General features: G+C 50.5%; 1 non-coding gene across 1 annotated transcript; it reads right to left on the reverse strand.

Moving 5' to 3' along the window:
- Positions 1-9,905: 9,905 nt before the first annotated feature.
- On the reverse strand, positions 9,906-9,975 carry TRNAK-CUU (transfer RNA lysine (anticodon CUU)). Its single transcript has one exon. It is a non-coding gene; the product is annotated as a tRNA-Lys (tRNA).
- Positions 9,976-20,723: the final 10,748 nt, after the last annotated feature.

Below are 20,723 nucleotides of genomic sequence, written 5' to 3' on the forward strand. Positions count from 1 at the left end.
TGACAAATCATTTAGAAAAAAAGGTTTGGGCAATTAAGATATAAAAGATTCTAGAGAACAAATGAGAGTGCTTGTGTTTTGAGGTTTGTCCATTATGCTTAAGTTCAACCATGGAGTCTTCTAGATTGTACATGTGGCAGAATCTGGTGGAATGTAGATGATATCCAACGGCCAGTAGTGCTTGGATTTTCCATCTATGTGCCGTTAGATTGGCTTCATCCAACGAGCAACTTTCAAAGTTATTCGCACACTATATAGGTGTATAGATGTATATATATAATATATAGATGTGTCCCATGCTAGACAAAATAAAGTCTGAGCGCATGCCTGGGACAACCCCCCCCCCGCCCCCCGCTGTCGCCGCCTCGAAGTTGGGAAACTGACATCATAGGTATTGAACCAGGCTTGGAGTCGGGTATGGTGTTCGGTTTGTAATGTAGTTCACGTGGCCCATAGAAGTTGTGCATTTGGGATTTAAACACATCATACACCATTGTACCCATACATATTTTCGGGCCGCATGCAGTGTATACGGGGTCTTATGATCGACCACGTCTCCCTTGTGCAGTTTTTTGCGTCGACGCGGATATCTGTGGGCTCCCCGAATGTATATATATCATCCCTTTGACCGATAATGAGGGGTATGTGTTGGCCATGAATGGATTCCTCCTATTTTGTGTTAGGGCCGGTCACCGTCAAATGTCGGTCAACCAAAGCCCGAGCTCATGCGTTGTCAGGATTCCCTCCCAAATGCTCGGATTGTTGGGTTTGACCTACATCAAACCCTGCGTACGTATATCGTCCTTAACTACCTTGCCTTCATGGTTGTTGTCTGTATCGAGAGGTAGGCACCACATCTAAATTGTACATTATTCTATATTGAAAATACACATCCCCCTTCCCAACGTACATCATTTTGGGCCGCATGTAAAGAGGTGTTGGTTTTGTGGTCCCTCTCATGTGATTTTTATGATGGTTCAACAATCTATTGGCCCAAGCGGTTTATCGACAACAACAACTGTCATTTGACCAAACGAAATTTTCATTGGTCTTTCTTATGGTAGGTCATGGCGACATGCATGCATGACCAAAGTATCGATCATTACGTGCATCCACCCAGCTGACACGAAGTGGGAGGTGGTGGGCCAAGCATCCTAGCTAGGTACGACATTATGTCATTATATATATCCTAGCTAGGTGGTTGTTAGGGTGCTTTTGGGTTTGCGAGGTAGGTGCCACAAAAGTTATGCATTGTATATTTAAAGTTTTAAACGTCCCCAATATCTGTACATATATTGGGCCACTTCCAGGTGGTTCTTGACTTCTGGCCCCTCTCATCAATCTTCAACGACGCGCCATACCTTGGGCCCGCGGGGTCAAAGTTGTTCATTGGAATTTTGAACATCATAGACCACCCTTTTCACTCATATATATTTGGGCCACATGTTGGTGCGGCTGTCTTTGACCCTCTCTAACGTTATTTTTTGCTGCAAAGACTCTGATGACCCTTAACGGACACGGGGTATAATATCTTAACCGTGTGTGATACAAGTGTGATGTGAATCACCACAACCGCGCAAGCGCGAGCAAATTAAGGTGGAGGTACCGGCTCAACCGTGTGCGTTGCAAGTGCGCCGAAATCACCACGACCGCGCAAGTGCGAGCAAATTAAGGTGGATGTATTGGTTCAACCGTGTGCGATGCAAGTGCGCTGAAATCACCATGACTGCGCAAGCGCGAGAAAAGGGTGGAGGTACTGGCTGAACCGTGTGTGATGCAAGCGCGCTGAAATCACCACGACCGCGCAAGCGCGAGCAAAGGGTGGAGGTACTGGCTTAACCGTGTGTGATGCAAGTGCGTTGTAAAACCACCACTTGTGCAAGCTAAAGGCGGGTAAGTTTATTTGGAAATTAGGACGAACCGCGTACGATAGACCAGCTAGCTAGAAATATAAAAAACAAGCTACCCGCCTTGAGCATTGCAAAAATCGGCGGATCCGCGCCACTTTTCCTTATTATCATACATGCATATATTTATTGGACCGTGCGCGATCTTGGGCACTCCCGCCCCACATCAATTCCTTTACCCAAATTTTAGTAGCCGTCGTCGTTCGAGCATTCCCGGCGAGCATTCGACCAAGAAGAGATTTATCATGGCCTCTCCGGCGGACGTTGGCGAGGTGGCCGCCGTTCGCCCCGACCTGTCGATCCCGGAGCAACACATCGCCGCAGAAGCCGGCGAAGATGTTGACTACGTTGCCATGCCGAAGGCTTCATGTCAGCCGGCTAGCGTATTACTGTATCTCGGGAAAGCTGGCTACGACATCAAGCTCGTCCACACCGACGGCTTCATGGGGGCCATGTCACAGGTTAAGTGGTCCATCACCAACCCCTCTGGTTCAACCACCGTCGATCTCTTCGACGGCCCTGCTGCTGATCTGCTCCGCCAAGTGGTCAAGGATTTGTGAGCTTTATATGCCATCAAGCGCATTTTGTCACTTCTGAAGGACACGTTCTACGGCGGCGGTTTGGGATCCTCAATTGCCAAGTCAGATCTCATCGACCACGACCACGGGGAGGGCACCCACAAAGGTTCTTCCAAGGTGAAACAACCCATTTGTGACATCAGAGAGCACACCATGGGTTTGTGCTCTTCCAACTGGAAGGATCCCATACATGAAATGTGAGGCAAAATTCGATCAGCAAATCCTACCTTTTCTAGCTTGCCAACCCGTACCCTTTGTTGTAGTAGCATTTGCCGTGCGGTGCTTTAACTATGCCGTGTTTAATTGTTATGCAAAAATGTATTGTTCAATAGGTCTATGTGATGTTTAAGTATGAATTGTCCACTTTAGTTTCACGAATGGCTATATTTGGTAGTTTATAGTGAGTAGATGCCTTGTTTATCTGTATTTGGTTGTTAGGTTGGTTGGAGTGAGCACTTTTTCAGTTATCGAGCAGTTGCCTTGTTTATCTGTATTTGGTTCTTAGTTTGGTTGAAGTGAGTATTTGTCCAGTTATCAAGCAGATGCCTTGTTTATCTGTATTTGGTTGTTAGGTTGCTTTTTTAATATTTGTCCAGTTATCAAGCAGATGCCTTGTTTATCTGTATTTGGTTGTTAGGTTGCTTTTTTAGCATTTGTCCAGTTATCAAGCAGATGCCTTGTTTATCTTTATTTGCTTGTTAGGTTCGTTGCAGTGAGCATTTGTCCAGTTTTCAAGCATATGCCATGTTTATCTGTATTTTCTTGTTAGGTTAGTTGCAGTGAGACTCTGTCCAGTTTTCAATGGCTATATTTGGTTTTTATACTGGTCATTTATTCCTTGTTTATTCTAGTCATTCACAATGTGTTGTTCATTATGTGCAACTCAGAACTGTGCCGCTCGACTAAATCAATACTAGTTTGAACGGCTATATTTGGTTCCAGTTATTCCTGGTGTAGTTAACACATGCCCTTTATTTCAGTTTTACACATTTATCCAGTGTAATGTTTAAGCATTACCTACATTCTATTCATTTTCAACAATACCAGTTTGAATTGCAATATTTGATGGATGTTAAGCCTGCTGTCAGTAACATTGCCTTCCATTTTATATCTGCTTTAATAGCATGCTGAAACCAACACATTCAAGCTATCATTTGGAGATGATGTTGTTTACCTTTGCTATATTTGTTTGATGTTAAGATTGTTGTACTCATCATGCCTTTCAACTACTTATGCAAGACAACAATGGGAGTGGCCACCATTTTCCGCCGAGGTTAGCTTCATCCCTCGGCTTGTACTCCCCCCATCGTTCCATAATGTAGTGCATATAGATCCAGGCCTGGCCACTAGTTAGCTTCTAATATTGACTTGTTGCTTGTAGGTACATATGCCCTTGGCAAGGATACAAGAACACCCTTTTTGCGTATGGGGCAATGAGATATTGATGAACAAGCATTAAGTGAGGAAACTGAGAAGGATTATTAGCAAAAAGATATGAGTGGTGGCAAGCGAATTATTTGTTTATGCTCTATCCAACACAACAGTAGGCTGTAGGATGGTAACTACAAACTCTGCACCTTCTCTTTTTACTGCCCGTAATGAGTTGTTAGACAACAATGTCTGAATCTTTTTCGTTCCTAGTGGTTCCCGAAGCAGTTCACTCAAGATTACCTCGCAAAGTACATGATTGGCGAACACGCAATGAAGGTTAAAGTATTTCATCCAGACTACAATGAGCATCGAGAAGTCCTAATGAAGACAATGAAGGATGGACGAGCAGCCATCAAAAGGGGTTGGCCTAGAGTCGTGCACGCATTACGCATGGAGGAGGGCACAATATGGGTATTTCGCTTCACCTTCTCTAGCAACCAGAATGTCTTTCGCCTCTCTCTTTACAGTCTTTAGTACAACTGTGGTTCATCATTCTTTACTTGGTGCTTCTGTAGTTCTTCAGTATATGTACTTGTGCATTGAATTATGGATTCGTGGTTGAACCTATATTTGTAATAAACATAGTTGGATATGAAATAAGTGATTGCCTACTTTCAAATTCAAAACATGTGATTTTTAAATTAGGGATTAATTGGATTAATTAGGGATTACACTGCACACGGTTTGCGAAAGCGAAACATCTGCGATATACTTGGAGATCAGAAACGTTTCTAGGATCCACTACGTGTGCGATCAATCTCGACTGCACACACGACTTTCTCTTGAAAACTGTTTGCATTAGGCCACCTTGCGCAAACGTTTACCACATAAAAAGTGTGTGTGATGGACAGCCTTTGCCACAAAGTTTCTTCTATGCACCGTGTGTAATGCATTCAATAACGCAAATGATAAAATTATTAATATCGTGTGCAATGGCAACACTATCACAAACGATTTAATGGGAAAAATTGTGTGTGATGTACCTATGAACGGAAACGTTTTCCTTGGAGCGACTGTGTGGGATGTACATACGAACAAAAAAGTTTAGCGGTGACTGACTATGTGGGATGTACTTGCGACCGGAAGCAATTTCGCCATATAATTGTATTTTTCTTAGCTCTACTATATGTATTTTTGTACTTGAGCGCTCGCCGGTTGCACACAACCTCATTTTGTCGAGCGTGTGTGCCAGGAGGGCATATCCCCGATGGTTTCTGGGTCGTGTGGGATGGACCCCCCTATCGCCCACACTCACTTGGCGACAGTTCCAAATGGCGTTGCAGAAAGGGGTTTTAAACTGTTTGTTTAGGATCAATGCACACCAGTGCAAATGGATCGAAGCATGGCCAATCAAGAAGCTGGACGGGCCGACGGACGTCCGGTTCATCAAAGACATCGCGATACGTTATGGCATGCCAAACAGCATCATCGCGGACAACGGCACCAACTTCGCCCAATGCGTGCTCGCGCAATACTACTCCGTCTCTAGCATCCGCCTCGACTGGCATCCGTTGCACACCCGCAGTCCAATGGCCAGGTCGAGCGGGCCAATAGCCTCATCCTATCCGGCATCAAGCCGCGGCTCGTCGAGCCGCTCATCCGCCCACCAGGCAGTTGGCTCGACGAGTTGCCGGCCGTCCTCCGACCGAGTTCACCCCGTTCTTTGTCGTCTATGGAGCCAAAGCTGTCATCCCGACCGATGTCAAGTTAGACTCGCCGCGCGTCGTGATGTACACTGAAGCCGAAGCCAAAGAAGCCTGCGAGGACGGCGTAGACCTACTCGAAGAAGAACGCCTCCTGGCGCTCAGCCAGTCAGCCATCTACCAGCAAGGCCTGAGGCACTACAACAGCAAGAAAATCAAGCCCCTCGCATTTCGCTAGGGAGACCTCGTCCTCAGCAAGCCAGCCAGCACAAGTTGTCCCCTCCATGGGAGGGCCCATTCATCGTCAGCAAGGCCTTGTGCGATCGCAATGCCTACTACCTCATTGACACCCGCAAGTCAAACAAGCGCAAGAGAGACACCGCCGGTGAAGAAACAACACAGCCGTGGAATGCAGAACTCCTTCGCCCATTTTACAGTTAGCTGTGTGCACATATGTATCGCTGCCTTTTGAAATCATATGAAAACTATGGGGTCCCCGAACGATGCTCGGGGGCTGCCCCTTTTCAACCAAGCTTTTGTGTCTCCTACATTTACGCATTATTTTCCTCTAGGACCAACCCGACCATCGGTTCGACTTGCTCGACCCGGGGGCTCAGGGGCTGGCCGGTCTGGTCACCACCCGCCGCCTTCCTTAGTGGTTCTTGATGCGTTAAGGCTGTCGCGGCTCTCCACTTCGCCCTAGTCCACAGAACCGGCTTCGGTTGCCGGCTGGCAAGCACAACGGGCCAAGGCACCAGCGCGCCATGAACACTAAGTCAAAGGACTGTTGGGTTCACCAACCCAGCCCCGCCACTTATAACATTGCCGCACGACCGGCTGCACGCCAACCGGCTTCGCCGGATTGCCGCCAGCAGGCCTAGTGGGTGTTTCGCTCGCGCTCAACGTTTTGAAAGCCTAAGTATCGCACGCTCCTCTCAAAGGCCGAACTCCTTGTCATGGACCGGAGCCTCGGTCGCCAGACTCGCGGGGGGGGGGGGGGGGGGGGGAGGTCCAGGAGGGGAAGGTTGCAAGAAAACGGCTCAGAAAACGAAAAGCAAAAGCGCAGGCATCCACGAAATATACACATCACAAATTCAAATTACGGGCCCAAGGCCAGAGTTCATTACACCCAAGCACCCCAAGTGGGTGGGTGGACCTGCTACCTAACATAAATTTGTACTAAGTTAAACCAAGGCATCCTCAGGCATCTCCAGCACCGGGTCACGCGGCAGACGGCTCCCCCTCGGTGGCCTCCGGGTCCGCCGAGGTGCCGGTGTCTCCCTCCTCAGCACCCGCATCGCCGTAGACGTCCGTCTCCTCGGAGCTGCCTTCCGGGGCGTGCACAAGCAGGTCGTAGTCATCAGCAGGCATGACTCCACCATCCTCTACCCGCTCCGGCAGGAACTCGTCATGGAAGGCGAACCCGGCAATGTAGCTGGCCCGGGCAGCAATCCGTCCAGCCTCCGCCCGAAGCTGATTCTCCGAGCCAGCTTGCTGGCCCATTAACGCCTCCAGCGACAGGTCCGGATGCCAAGAAATCGCAAACCTGAGCGCCATCTCGACACCGGCACGGGTGGTGAAACGCTCCACTCGTGGAGCCGGTCCGGCCCCGCCTCCAACCACGACGCCAGCCGCATGAAGCTGTTCGGTGCAACGGAGCCCGGCCACAGGGTCGCCGTCATCGCTGCACCGGCCTTAGAGAGCCGCCCCATCTGATCGCCCAAGACTCGCGGACGAGCCTCGGCGGTGGTCACGATCTCCGGGAAGGTCCAAGCCACCTGGGTCAGTTCCGGAGCCGACGACTCCCTGCGGGTCAAGTTGAAAGCGGATGGATTCTTCCGCCAGCTGGCGCGTCTCCTGGAAGGCCCCTGCTAGGAAGCGAAGCAAGTCAGGAAAAATCACTAAGGACAAGAAGCCGGGACCCCATCCCGGCAGAACCCAAGAAAAGCACTTACTGGAGAAGGATTCTTCCAGGTGCTGTGCTTCGAGCAACGTACCACGCCGCTCCTAGGCAATGGTGTGGTCACGCTCCTGGAGCGTCTTCTCCAAGTCGGCCACCTTGGCAAGGGCAGCCTTTAACTCAGCATCCTTGGGCCCGGTCACCTTCTCGGACGCCTCACGACGGCGGGTCTCCCCTTGACGGGTATCCACCGCCGCAGGCACCAGCCCCTTTAGGCGCTCCACCTCGGCCTGGAGCTGGCCCTTGTCATCGGCCGGCGTGCCGCGTTGCTGGTCCACCTCGGCAAGGGCCTACTGCGCCTCCACAACCTCGGCCGCTTCCGCCTTGAGGTGTTCCACCTCGGCCTCAAGATGGCTCTTATCGCCCGCCAGCTGCTCCTGTAGCCGGCTGGCTTCATCGAGTGCCTGTCGGGCTCCCGTCGCCTCCGCCTCCGCCTTCGCCACCTCGGCCTCAAGCCGGCCGGCATCAGAAACAAGCCGGTCGTAATGGAAGCCGGCCGAAACAGCCGAGTCTTCAGAGACAGCACCTCGGCTGCAAAGGGAAGATTCAGAAACAAAGGATCACTTTAAGACTCGACCCAACTGCTACGCGGTTGGCCCAAATCTCGGGGGCTACACCTAGTGGGTGCGCTAGAGCGCCCCCACTAAAAAGAGCACGCAAAATAAAAAATACCTGCCGCAACGCGGAGCTCCTCCTCCTTGGCGGCAAGCTGCTCCTTGAGCTGCTGGTTCTTGTCCAGGAGCTGGTTGAAGACGCTGACGCGGTAGGTATCTAGTTGCTGCGAGCAGCAATGATCAGCACAAGACAACAGTTTAAGATTCGACCCAACTACTACGCAGTTGGCCCGAATCTTGGGGGCTACACCCAGTGGGTGCGCTAGCGCGCCCCCACACAGAAGAAGCAACCGAAAGAAAGAATAGACAAGGGAGAACTTACAAGCACCGCACGCTCCAACTCCCGCGTCTGCTCAACCTCGTCCTGGGCGAAGGCCTAGATCCTGTCCGTCCTCCCCCTCAGGCGTCGGCTCACAGCCGCCATCGCCGCCTCCTCCTGGGTCGGGGGCCCAAAGACCTCATTGGTCCTGTCGTGGATTTGTCACAGCAGATGTCCTGGTGTGAGGACTTTAGTCGTGAGGCCAACGCATCTATGTGGTAGCTTGAGAGGGGTTGATCGGAATCGAGAGATGCAACACACGACAAGGGTTTAGACAGCTTCGGGCCCCGGGAAACATCATCCGGAAACAAACCTACATGCTGTTTGTGGCTAGGTCTCATTATGTTCATGAGGGAGTCGTCGTAAACCGGCTCTCCTAGTTGTGTCTAGCCTAAAGATTATTCAACTTGTCCCTCTTGGGGTGCCCTAGCCCTCCCTATATAAGTTGAAGGGGAGGGTTAAATGACTAGTCCAAGTAGGATTAGGATTACTTTATTACAAGTGGAGTGCTAGTCTTGCTTCCTTTGTAAGGGAATATTCCTTATGCTTTCCCTTAAGCCAGCCCACCATAACATGAGCCGGCCTTCTGGGCCTTGGGCCTAGTCCTCTATATGACCCGCCGTCGGGGCCATCCGCGTGTCACCAGGCTCGTGAGTCGTCAGACCAGTGAGCCGCCAGACTCGTAAGTCGCCAATCCTCCAGCGGATTACCAATGAAACGCCAAGTCCCAGTCGGGTCATATATCCGGTCGGGTCATACCGCGGGGTATATCTCCGACATTAGCCCCTAGTTTAGCTTGGATTTATCCATGTTAAACTGGTCCTGTAAACAAAACACAAGACCAAATTTAATAGGTTGTGCTCTGGGTTAAATATCCTTTCGTCCCTGTCATTTCCTTCTTCTAGAAAATTCAGGTCAATAAGCCAACTTCATTTTCAATTTGCTGACGTTGGTTTCTCACAGAGAAAAATTGTGAAGAATAATTCATTTGACTCAGCTCCCAATGCTTAAAAATATTGGTCTTAAAATACTCATCTGATCTTCAGCCGGCTTGAAAATGTAGATCTTGCCAATTTATGATTACCAAAATTGCCGGGTTATAAACAGATGATGCCGAATCATAATTGTTGCCGACGGCGGGTCAAAACTGAGAATTTTGAAGATATCTCTCCCTCATATCCATATTACCTGTAACCAGAACTGAGTATTCCACATATGTAGCTCCCAAGTGCCGGGTTGTCATGCTTGCAGCAACCTGGGACTTGAAATTGCCCTATGCTCATAAAAACTTCAACCAGTGTAGCCCCCAAGGGACGGGTCATTATGCAGTAATGAGCAGAGACTTTGTAAATATGATCATGTAGACTTGAACAACAATGTGTAGCCCCCAAGGGCCGGCTCAGTAAGATAATATTGAGCTGGAACTTCATTGAAAATAACATCAATGATGTAACTCCCACCATGGGGATTGAACCCACGTCCACAAGGTTAAGAGCCTTGTGCTCTACCAACTGAGCAATGGATCCTTCAATATTGGATTAAAACTTGTATACTTTGAATTTTTGACAGGAGCAATTAGCAGCCCCCAAGGGTCGGCTCATTATGATGTGATGAGTCGGGTCTTTAATAAGGTGAGCAAAAAATGACTTTCCATTAGCCCCCAAGTGCCATGGTGCATGCTGGCAGTGACATGGGACTTGCATATTTGATATAATCTCAACTTTGAATAATGTAGCCCCCAAGTCGCGGGTCATAAGCCTGCAGCAACTCGGGACTATTCCTTCCATTGTAGAATAAATCATATCCATTTGATAAATGCCAGCCATTGCACTGAAGCAACTTTGAAAACCTTAATCATAATATTGGTTATTGATAACCATAATAAAAATCTAGCCATGTTGGCTATTAAAGATTTGAATAATATAACCTGTTTTGAAAACCGGTTCCTGCAAATAAACCAGTATATCTATATATATGATGCATGCTATGATGACGTAATGATGATGCAATATATGATGATGTATGTGTATGATGCAATGTATGATGATGTATGTGTATGATGACAGAATACTTCAATGAAACTAGCCCGATGGCCACTGGAAGGTACGCGCTTTCCGTGAGCCGGCACTCACAGTACCCAATCAACATTTGAACCCAGATAAGTTCAGGTCTTATTTAAAGATAGACTTATCGGGAGTACGCAGGGTCAGAGTAGCAGCACACATCACAGGCCGATTTACCCAAGTTTCAAGGAAAGCGGCTTATGAAGCCTGGATCTATCCTGACTATCTGTAAGCCATGCTCTCACATGACAAACTGGCGTTTTAACCTTAACAAGATCAGGATCTTTGGTGAATACACCGTAAAAGATTGATTGTTAAGAGTTCGACGGGTTAATCAGGATTACCTGATGGAGTTGAAGCAGCTGGTATACGGGTAGGATGACCCAGAAAGGTTATGTCCTCTTTAGTGAATACACCTATGTTTGAACAAGATAACCTGGTCAAGAGGGTAGTAACGCTATGTCCTCTTTGGTGAATACACCTATGTTTGAACAAGAAGCCCCCAAGTGACATATTTCTGAGCTGTGCTTAGTGGGTACCTATGTTTGAGCTATGTTGTGCATCAAACTCTCTTTGGTCCCTGGAACTCGGGGATCAAGTCTCCAAGTGATTTGTAATAAGGCGTGTAAGCTAGATCGGATACCCATGTTTGAACTGTGCATCATGGCAACAAGTTCTCTTTGGCAACCTTTAATTTTTTCTAAGAACTCGAACTTTGCGAGACATAATATTCTTCTTGAGCTAGAATTTTAAACCGGATTTCAGAGCTTTGTGCGAGAACAGATTTCCCTTGAACTAGATTTTAAACCGGCATTCTTCATTTTGAGCCAAAAATTTCCTGATGGCCTTTAAATTTTTATCAATATAGCAGTAGTCTCCGGGGTCGGGTTATTTTTTCCTCCAATGACCAGGAATTCTTGGATCTGCTTTAATTTGGCAATCAGTTACTAAGTTATGTCATTGTAGCCCCCGAGTCTCAAGGTGACTCAAGGAGTTTTCTTGAGATTCTCCATATTTGACCAGCTATATAAACCGGCATGAGCCATTCAACAGCTTAGTGATATAATAGTCCCTTTTGTAGTAGATGACTTGTCCTGCATTAGAAAACTTGCAAGTCAGAGTAATTGCTCTTTTAAAGAAAGCAATATGTAATATAAAAGTATACTGGATGGATTTCACCTGATATGTCAGGCCACTAATTATCCACCGCGGAGTTGATGATCACCATGGTGAAGATGAAATCAATCATGGCTGAGTCGGTCGCGGGAGCAGACAGATAAGTCGGCCGCAACATTGTAAGCCAGTGCGGACGGGAAGAGTTGGCAGCAGCGTGGTAAGCCGGTGCGAACGAGAGTCGGCCGCGGTGTTGGAAACGGCTCGGATGCAGGCAAGTCGGCCATGGGATCGGATAATGAGTCAGTCGCGTGTGTTGACGTAGTGGGGGTGGCAACTTGCGCAGGACGAGCGCTAGTGCAAAAATAATATCTATTCACGCCCCTTTCGTGACACTTTTTGTAAGGAATAATGGTCCTGCAAAAAATTATCATAGACCAAGTAATTGTTCTTTAATGAAAAAAATATGTGTTAATAAAATAAACTTGGATGGATATCACCTGTTTTGCTTTGGACAACCGATAATCAAGACGTCCACGAATAACTACACGTTGTGGCTTATCCAACGTCAACATGATAACAAATATCTTGGTCTCTACCAATAACTCAATGTACCATCCCAATATCTGATCAAACTTCATTCAGCTGATGCAAATAGCAGCAGTGAAACCCACGGAGCAGAGGCAGAACCGGTCATGATAGCAGTGGCGATTCAACAAGGGCGGCTTGCAGCGGCGACAATGATGATTGGTTCAGACGAAACACGGGTCAAAGGAGGACCAAAGCGGGAACGAGGCCCTGCGGGCGGCTCGGAAACGGAACCAAGCTGATGAGGCGCTCGGAGGCGAGCCACTGTGCGGCAGCAGAAGCGGCTTGCCATCAGCGAAGCAGTGATGGTGGTGGTAGGAGGCGACTTGAGGCGTCCGGCAACTTGTCAGCGACGGAACTGTTCACGCGCTCGGGCAACCGTGGAGCAAGGCTCAACATCAGAAGAGGGCCGGGCGGAGTTGTGCAGTGCTGAACTGGAGGCGGCCATGAGTAGTGATCCAGTCCGGGTGGTTCCATAGACGGCAGCTCGGGATGGCGACTTAGCAGGGTCGGCTGCTTAGAACGGCCAAAGCAAATGGAATTTTCTTCTCGTAGACATCAATTATCAATCCTCAAATATCTCCAGTACATATGTGCTTCCACGGCGGAAGGTGACCCGCGTGGGACTTGGCGGAGCCAGCGCTTGGCCGGAGGCGGAGGGCAGCGGAGCGGCCGGCGGCTCTCCCCCGCTGCAGTTGAGGCAGGTAACGGAGGCGGCTTGCGGCGCGGCCAGAGTGGAGGCGGACCGGCATCTCGGTCCACGTAGGGTCGACTCGTCTGCGAGGATGTAGCTCGCATAGTTTGGAAATGAGGCGAGGCTGTGTGGATCGACGCGCTGGCGAGGCAACTTGGTGGCGGCGACTTGTGGCGGCAGAGCCGGCTCAACCCGGCGGGGGAGGTCAGCTGAAGTAAAGAGGGCGTTTGCTGGGGCCGGCAACTTTTCTGCAACAGGATGCAGGTGCAGGGCGGCGAGTGAAGGTGCGGCCCAAGGCAGCGACGGCTCTAACAGGAGCGGCTTCTCCAGCGGCGGCTCAACAGATGCAGCATGCGGAGATGATGACCGCGAGTGAGAAAACAAGGCCGCCGAGGCGACTTGAGGCAGAGCAAGGCGAGGCCAGTTTGGCACAGTGGCCACGGCGGGTCAACAAAGCAGCTTGGAGGTGAAGGCGAGGCCGGCTTGGTGCGGCTGTCGCCGCGAGCAGCTTGCGGCATAAGCAGAGGCGAGTCAACGACGGAGCCCGAGTCCGCGGAGACGTCCGCTTCCAGGTCGTGCATTTTTTCAAGTCCACCTTCACCTCAACCTCTGGGTCATGGCTCTTCTTTCCCTTTTTTAATGAACGTAGCAGCCTTTCACGCACGCACTCTGTAAGACTAGTCACAGTGGGAGTAACTTCAGCAGTAACATCGAGTTCATCTCAGCAAAGTTGCTTATTAAGCAATGAGTTAATAAGGAGAGAGGGAGTTATAGTAATTTAGCTAGTTACGGTAACATCGCATGTTGCAATGCAATATGAGTCTATAACATAATAAATGAAGCTTTACATATTACCATACTTATGTTACTACCCACTATGAAGATAGTAGTCTAGGAATATGTGTATGTTACTAGTGTATGTTACTCTTCATTGTGGCTAGTCTAAGTTGATGCCCTTGTGTGTTGGCGTGGAGCAAGGAACAATCGTTGTTGAGCAAAACCACCTAGAAAGCCTTGCGTGAGATCAATTTATAGTAATGATGGCCCAGGAATTTGTCCCTTGAAAGGTTTGCTTCTCCGTGTAGCAAACAGAAACTAGAAAACTGTTTTGGAGATGTTAGAACATGAGTTGTCTTCGGACTTGCTTTAAACCACGAGTAGACGATTATGCGTACGCCGGCTGTCTGCCCTTGACTGCTACGACCAAAGAAAAACTGGGAACGGCCGCGGCCACACACAGAGATAGAATTTTTGTTAGTCTCACATGGCTTGCCGTAAAGGCTGTAGCGGAACATCCAATCGGTGTCGATGGCTTGCGACGGTTCAACCAACAACCAACGCAACCCTAATTTTCTTGAACCTTTTAACCTCACAAATCATAAATCTGGACCGATGAACTTGATGCTTATGCAGATCTTTTCAGACCGGCTCTTCTTCATCTAGATAATTGTGAACTCCTCGATCCCTGTGACCCGGCGACTCGGCGTCCCCCTGGCCTGAGCACCAGGGCGTGCTCCCCGCTGACCGCTACTTCGGGCCGGCGCCCTGTCCGGCGCTTTCGCCGGCGCCCTCTCCGGTGTCCTCTCCGGCACCGTCACCGGGTCGACAGCCGAGGTGACTTGCGGCGCCATCACTAGCGGTGCCACGCTCGTCGACGCCTGGGGCGCCCCCTGCAGCGCCGTCCGCGGCGTCTCCTCCAAGACGGCGTCACCGCCGCCTCCATCGGACCCTGCCCGCTCGACCACATCGGTCCGCGGTGGGGTATCATCTCCAACTACGATGACCTCTTGGGCGAGGTCCATCGCGTCCGTGCGGCCGCCTTGGCCGCGCTCCCCTTCCAACGTCAGCATGAAGATCGTCACCGCCGGCATCGTCCCTGCCGGCATCTCCGGCTACGCCGGCCCCTCGCCGGCCCGCGCCCACGTCGCCGCGGCGTTAACCCAGGCCTGGGTCGACGCCTCCTCCAGCTCCGCCTCGGCTCTGTTCCGGTCCCACCAGGCCAGGCCTATGGTGTCGGCCGGGTCCAGGCCGATGTCCGGATCCGTCGGCTCCTCCTCGTCGCCGGCGCTTGTCCGGGTCCTCCGGAACGCGGCGCCCTCGGCCGACCTGGCGTCCGCTGCCGCCAGCGCCAGTGAGATCGGTGATCTAAAACCCAAATGAAGTAAACACGCGAGAACCAAGCAAGGCCATTCGGCCATTGGATTCAGGCAGGAAGGAACTTACCCAGGCACCACCAGAATGGCGGGCATCGCCTCCTCTTGGCGGGCGTATTCGCGCCCCCAGCCGGGTTCGCCGCGAGCTTCACGGCCGGGGCCCGCAGCGTGACGTTGTCCTTCCCATGCGGCCGGCTCACCGCCGGCGCCCCTCGGGACGACCCGGCTCCAGTCGCGCCTCCTGCTCCTCCGCCCAGCGCCAGTACATTAGCGGCTCACGTCAGCATCCCCAATGCTGCCTCGCGCATGGCGATTCATGAAATGCAGAAGACAAAACTTACCCATCTGGGGCCCCGCGCCAACATCGGCAACCGCCTGCTCCTCTCCGTCGTGGGCCGCGGGCTCCTTCGAGTCGGCCCGCACCACCTGCGTCGGCGCCCGGTCGTAAGGATGCCAGATGGCGTTCAGAAGCACCTCCCACGTCACTTCGGGACGAACAAGAAGATGGGTGGCGGCAAAGTATGAAGACCAGGGACTCACCACGGGTGTTGGGTTCGCGTGGCTGTACAGAGGCTTCCTGAACTCCCACTCGTCACGCAGGCCGGTCTTGGAGATATTGTTGACCTGACGCGCGACCTGGTCCGCCCCCAGGCGCATGTTCGACATGCGGTTGGAGTCCTAGAGGCCGGTCATCTGACTGATGAGACGGCTGCGCTACTGCAGCGGCAACACTCGGCGGACGATGAAGGAAGTTATGAGGTCGGTGCCAGTGAGCCTTTCCTGCTCCTTCATCTCCGACACCTGCTGGCACGGGTTGAGCACCTCCTGCGATGGGTGTTTGGGGTAATAACCCAATTCTACTTCGCCCGCGGCGGCACATCGACGAAGGGAGGCAAGTTGATGCGGTCTGCGCCGATATTGCGGACGTAGAAGAAGGAATTCTGCCATTTCTTAGTAGAGTCCTCCAGCGGCATCTTAGGGCAGTCAGTGCCCGACCATTTGGAGATAACGGCGGCCCCGCAGTCGGAAATCTCCCCGGCCCTCGGCACCTGCTGCTTCAAGGAGAAGAAGCACACCCAGAGATCGATCGAGGGCTCGACCCCTAGGTACCCCTCTAAGAGGGTGACAAAGCCCGAAAGCTGCACGATGGCGCCTGCGCCAAGATGATGGGGTTGGAGCCTGAAGAACTCCAGGAAGTTGCGGAAGAAGGTGCTCGCGGGAAAGCCGTACCCGCGCTTAAAGGGCCGGTAGAGAACGACACGCTCCGTGCCCTCAGGCCGCGGCTCCTGTCGGTGTCAAAACCGGCGAACCTCGGGTAGGGGGTCCCGAACTATGCGTCTAAGGTCGATGGTAAGAGGAGACAGGGGAGACGATGTTTACCTAGGTTCGGGCCCTCTCTATGAAGGTAATACCCTACTTCCTGCTTGATTGATCTTGATGAATATGAGCATTACAAGAGTTGATCTACCACGAGATCATAATGGCTAAACCCTAGAGGTCTAGCCGCCCTGTATGACTATAGTGATGAGTCTCTCCCCCTCCGGATTAAGTCTTCCGGTTTATATAGACACTGGGAGGATCTAGGGTTACACAAGGTCGGTTACAAAGAAAGGAATCTACATATTCGGTCACCAAGCTTGCCTTCCACGCCAAGGAGAGTCCCATCCTGACATGAGTGCAGTCTTTGGTCTTTGTATCTTCACAACCCATCAGTCCAGCCCATGTCTAATAGGTCGGACGCTCGAGGACCCCTTAGTCCAGGACTCCCTCAGTAGCCCCTAAACCAGGCTTCAATGACGAGGTGTTCGGTGCGTGGATTGTCTTCGGCATTGCAAGGTGGGTTCCTCCTCCGACGGTTTCCAAGTAATGTATTCGGCTTTTAATTCAATGTCGCACCCCTCGGCTTCTGTGCATGGATGACTTCAACTTCCACATGTCGGGCGAATGTGGGCATTCAGTGTATTTTTTGCAAATAACACCCTGGCCATGCAAGAAAGAGCGTCTATTTAAAGAGATTGGGTCTCCGATCCATTCGGCACCACGCGGAGAAAATCCTCAGAGATTGCCAGGAAAGACCATTCCAATATGGCTAGCATTTCCAGCTCCTCCTCCCGTTTCGACCCAGAGAAAGGCAAGTGGGAGAGGTGCTCTGTGTCCCACAGTCAATTGGCGAAGTTGCAAACGCAGGGATTTCTCCCCCTTGCGGATCTGGTCCCTATTCGAGCAGGGCTGGCTTCCTTCAACGGCAAAACCCAGGCGGAGGATTTCCCCAATCCATCTGTGGGGGAATGAGTGTGGTCCATCCCCTATCTGCTGAGGGGCGTGGGATTTCCAATTCACCCATTCCTCCGAGGGCTTCTGGAGTATTATGGCCTCCCAACTTCATAATTTTACCCCAGCCTCCATCCTGCACATTGCGGGTTATGTCCCTTTGTGCGAACTATTCTTGGGTTGTGAGGCCCATTTTTATCTGTGGAGAAAGTTGTTTTGTCTTGTCCCGCACAACAGCGAGGGATTGATATTTGAAGTGGGCGGGGCCGAAATATTGTGCATTGCTGAGACCGGATACCTATCCGGCACACCGAAGAAAGCTTCCGAAGAGTGGACCTTTGAATGGTTTTACATTGATGATGTCGTACTTCCAGATCTAGTCCGGAGGGGTCTCCCCGAGTTTACAAGTGTTCATGTGAAGAAACACAAAAACTGGCACCCTCGGAGCCTCGAGGAGGAAGATAGTGCGGAAGTTCTCCAACTCCTGAGCAAGATCAGGAAGCTTGCCCAGTTCGGATATACGATAGTCAAAGTGATGGCGACCTCCATATTACGGGGAGTCCATCCACTCCAATACAGAGGATTTCCCATGTGGAACTACAATGGTGAAGATGACGCCTCCCGCTGCAGCAGGAAAGGTTCGGACACCCCTGCCGCCCTAGCCAAAATATTGGCCGAACTGTTCAAGGGTGAGGAAGAGGAGTTCCTGCGCATCATGTACAGAGTAGGATATTCCATGTACAGTCCTCCTAGCTGGGTAAGTCCCCAACTCTTCTGCTCTACTCATTCCACTCCCTGAGCTTTGTTCAATGAATATTGACCCGTCCATTTATAACAGCACTCGCGAAAGATTTCCGAGGGGCTTTACAGCCCCGCCCCATAGCCCGAGGGCCACATTCGGGACCTTGACCCCGGATTCAAAGAGGATCCGGATATATTCGTTGTGCTCAAGAATGGCGTGTTTTACCAGGCGAGCTACGACGGGACAAAAGTGGCCATCATTGCCGATTACCCTGGTCTTCTCCCCGCTTCACCCGTAAGTAATCAGGAGACCTCTCCCCCAAAAGGATTCCCTCATTCCGCCTCACCCATCGCACTATCTCGTGCTTCAAAGGGGAGGGGTTCAACATATCGTGGTACTCTAGGTGCGACTCCGAAGAGAGCGACTCCCGCAACGGGCAAGCCTTCGAAGAGGAAGGCAAATGAAGACATGGTCGGGCCCTCATAAAAGAGGTATGGGTTTGCAAATATGTTTGTTTGATAGTCACCTCCAACTGTGACCTTCATGTTCGTCCTGTATCAGGAAAAGAGTTCGCCGGACTGTGTCCAGGGATCCGGCTAGTTGTACTCCCAACAGCTGAGATCCAGCCCTAGCCGAGGAGACAGGGGCCGATATGGGAGGTACACTGGACTATCCTTCGACCGAGAGCTCAGAAAATATGTCCATCACCAACTCGGAAGTGGAGAGATCCATGAATCATCGACGTCGGAGGGCCATTTTACGAGACCCCCGCTTTTCAGAAGAGGCGTTTAATGCCTTTAGCTCGGTTGATGCATACATCCGAGCTGCTCGAGATGGGCTTAACAGAGCCACAAAGCAGCATTTAAAAGATGTGCAAGTAAGTTTACTGTGTCTGAGTATGATAACCGTATGCCAGTAGCCCCCGAGACTTAAAGTAGTTGGTACGACTGATTTTGAGGATCTCTGCATAATCAGGTTTTCTCTGAGAAGAACGAGTTGCTGGCCCAAGAGCTAGAAAAGTGCCGGACGTAGTTAAATGTAGTTACCGCTGAACTAGAAAAGTCCAAGAAGGCGTCTTCCGATAATATTTCCCTACATCTAGAAACAGTAATTGTATAGCGACTGTGTTAACGCTGCAGCTTCTCTCATAACAGGATCGTCAGATCAACTGGAGGAAAATGAGTCGAAAAGACTACATGCCGCGGGCGAACGGGTGCTGACCCGAGTCAGACAGGAGAAAAACAAACTCCAAGATTCAAATACCAAACTGGGTGAAGAAATGAAAGATGTGCGAGCCCAGCTAGCCGACTCCATGAAGAAGAACAAAAAGATGCGAGGAGGCATATTCAGTACATGGTCAAATTTACCTTATAACAGTTTGGAGGTAAGAGCAGCTGATATAGCTATGATTGCAGGTATGCTGATAGGTCGTCCCGAAGAGGAGGTGTCCGGATCATCAAGTGATCTTCTTCAAGGGCTGTCGGAATTGCACGAACAGGCTCAACAGGCAACGTGGAGTGTAGCCAAGCCCTTATAGCCATCTGCCTCCCCTCCAGGGAGTATGGAGGAGCTTGTAGAGCTATTCAAGAGAGCGCGACGGCGTATCCTACTATGGAAGATATCGTCCTGCTGAGAGGGTGCGCGAGAGGCCTGGGCCATGGTGAAAACGCGGTACACCAGGCTGGATCCAAATCACATGGCCCGGGTCAGACCGCTAGGGTCAAATGGGGAAGAAATTCCCGTTAGTTTTGTATATAAACAAGTAGAAGTAGCCGCCAAGTATTCCCAGCAAGATTGTAAGTTAGATAGCTTGCTGGACAGCATAGAGGAGGAAGTTTTTGAGTCCAAGTGACTATGTAATTTCCTTTGCATATGCAACTCTAGCTGAATTGTAAAACGATTGTCATGGAGGAACTTTTCGCTTCAACCTCTCGACCCGAAGGTGAGGAGCGTTTCCAAATACCAGAAGGGCCGAGTAGATCGGGTATGCATGGAAACCAGGCGTAGGGGTCATAGTTGCTTGAACAGACAATTATCCGGCTAGTTATGTTATATTACATTAAGAGTGTAAGAAGCATCTTCCAGAGAGAATAGTTCCATTAATGGTTCCTTTCCCTGGGTGTGCATGCATCGATGTGCATGTCCGAACTGTGATGAAGAAATCACAATGTGTATAGCTTCTAGGGGTTCACGATGGGACGAATGCAACAACATCTTTAGTTCACCGACCAAATATTCCCTTAAGAACGCTAGCTTTCGGCTTCACCCGGTCTGAGGTACACATTCAGATGACCCGACAGTAACAATCGCAGAGGTGCTCCCTTTATGCCCTAGCCGAACTAACGGGAACATAGGGCATAAGCACAAGAGTCAGGCAACCCAGCTTGGCCAAAACTTAAGTCATATCGTTGCATATAATGGCGCAGAAAAGGTACATATGGTAGAAAATGCATATGTGAAGAGCTTGATGCTCGGAAAATAATAGTAGGAAGCTTCTGTCCAAGAAGCCTCTAGGTATAATAGACGTACATACTTCAACATGTATGCGTCGGGGGTGCACGGTCTAACCGCATGAAAGCTTTTAAAGCTAAAGAGAAAAAACAAAGAGAGAGAGAGAAAATGACGGAAACAATAGGGGGAAGGAGAC

The sequence above is a fragment of the Triticum aestivum genome, chromosome 6A, assembly GCF_018294505.1.
Source record: "Triticum aestivum cultivar Chinese Spring chromosome 6A, IWGSC CS RefSeq v2.1, whole genome shotgun sequence".
Lineage (NCBI taxonomy): Eukaryota > Viridiplantae > Streptophyta > Magnoliopsida > Poales > Poaceae > Triticum > Triticum aestivum.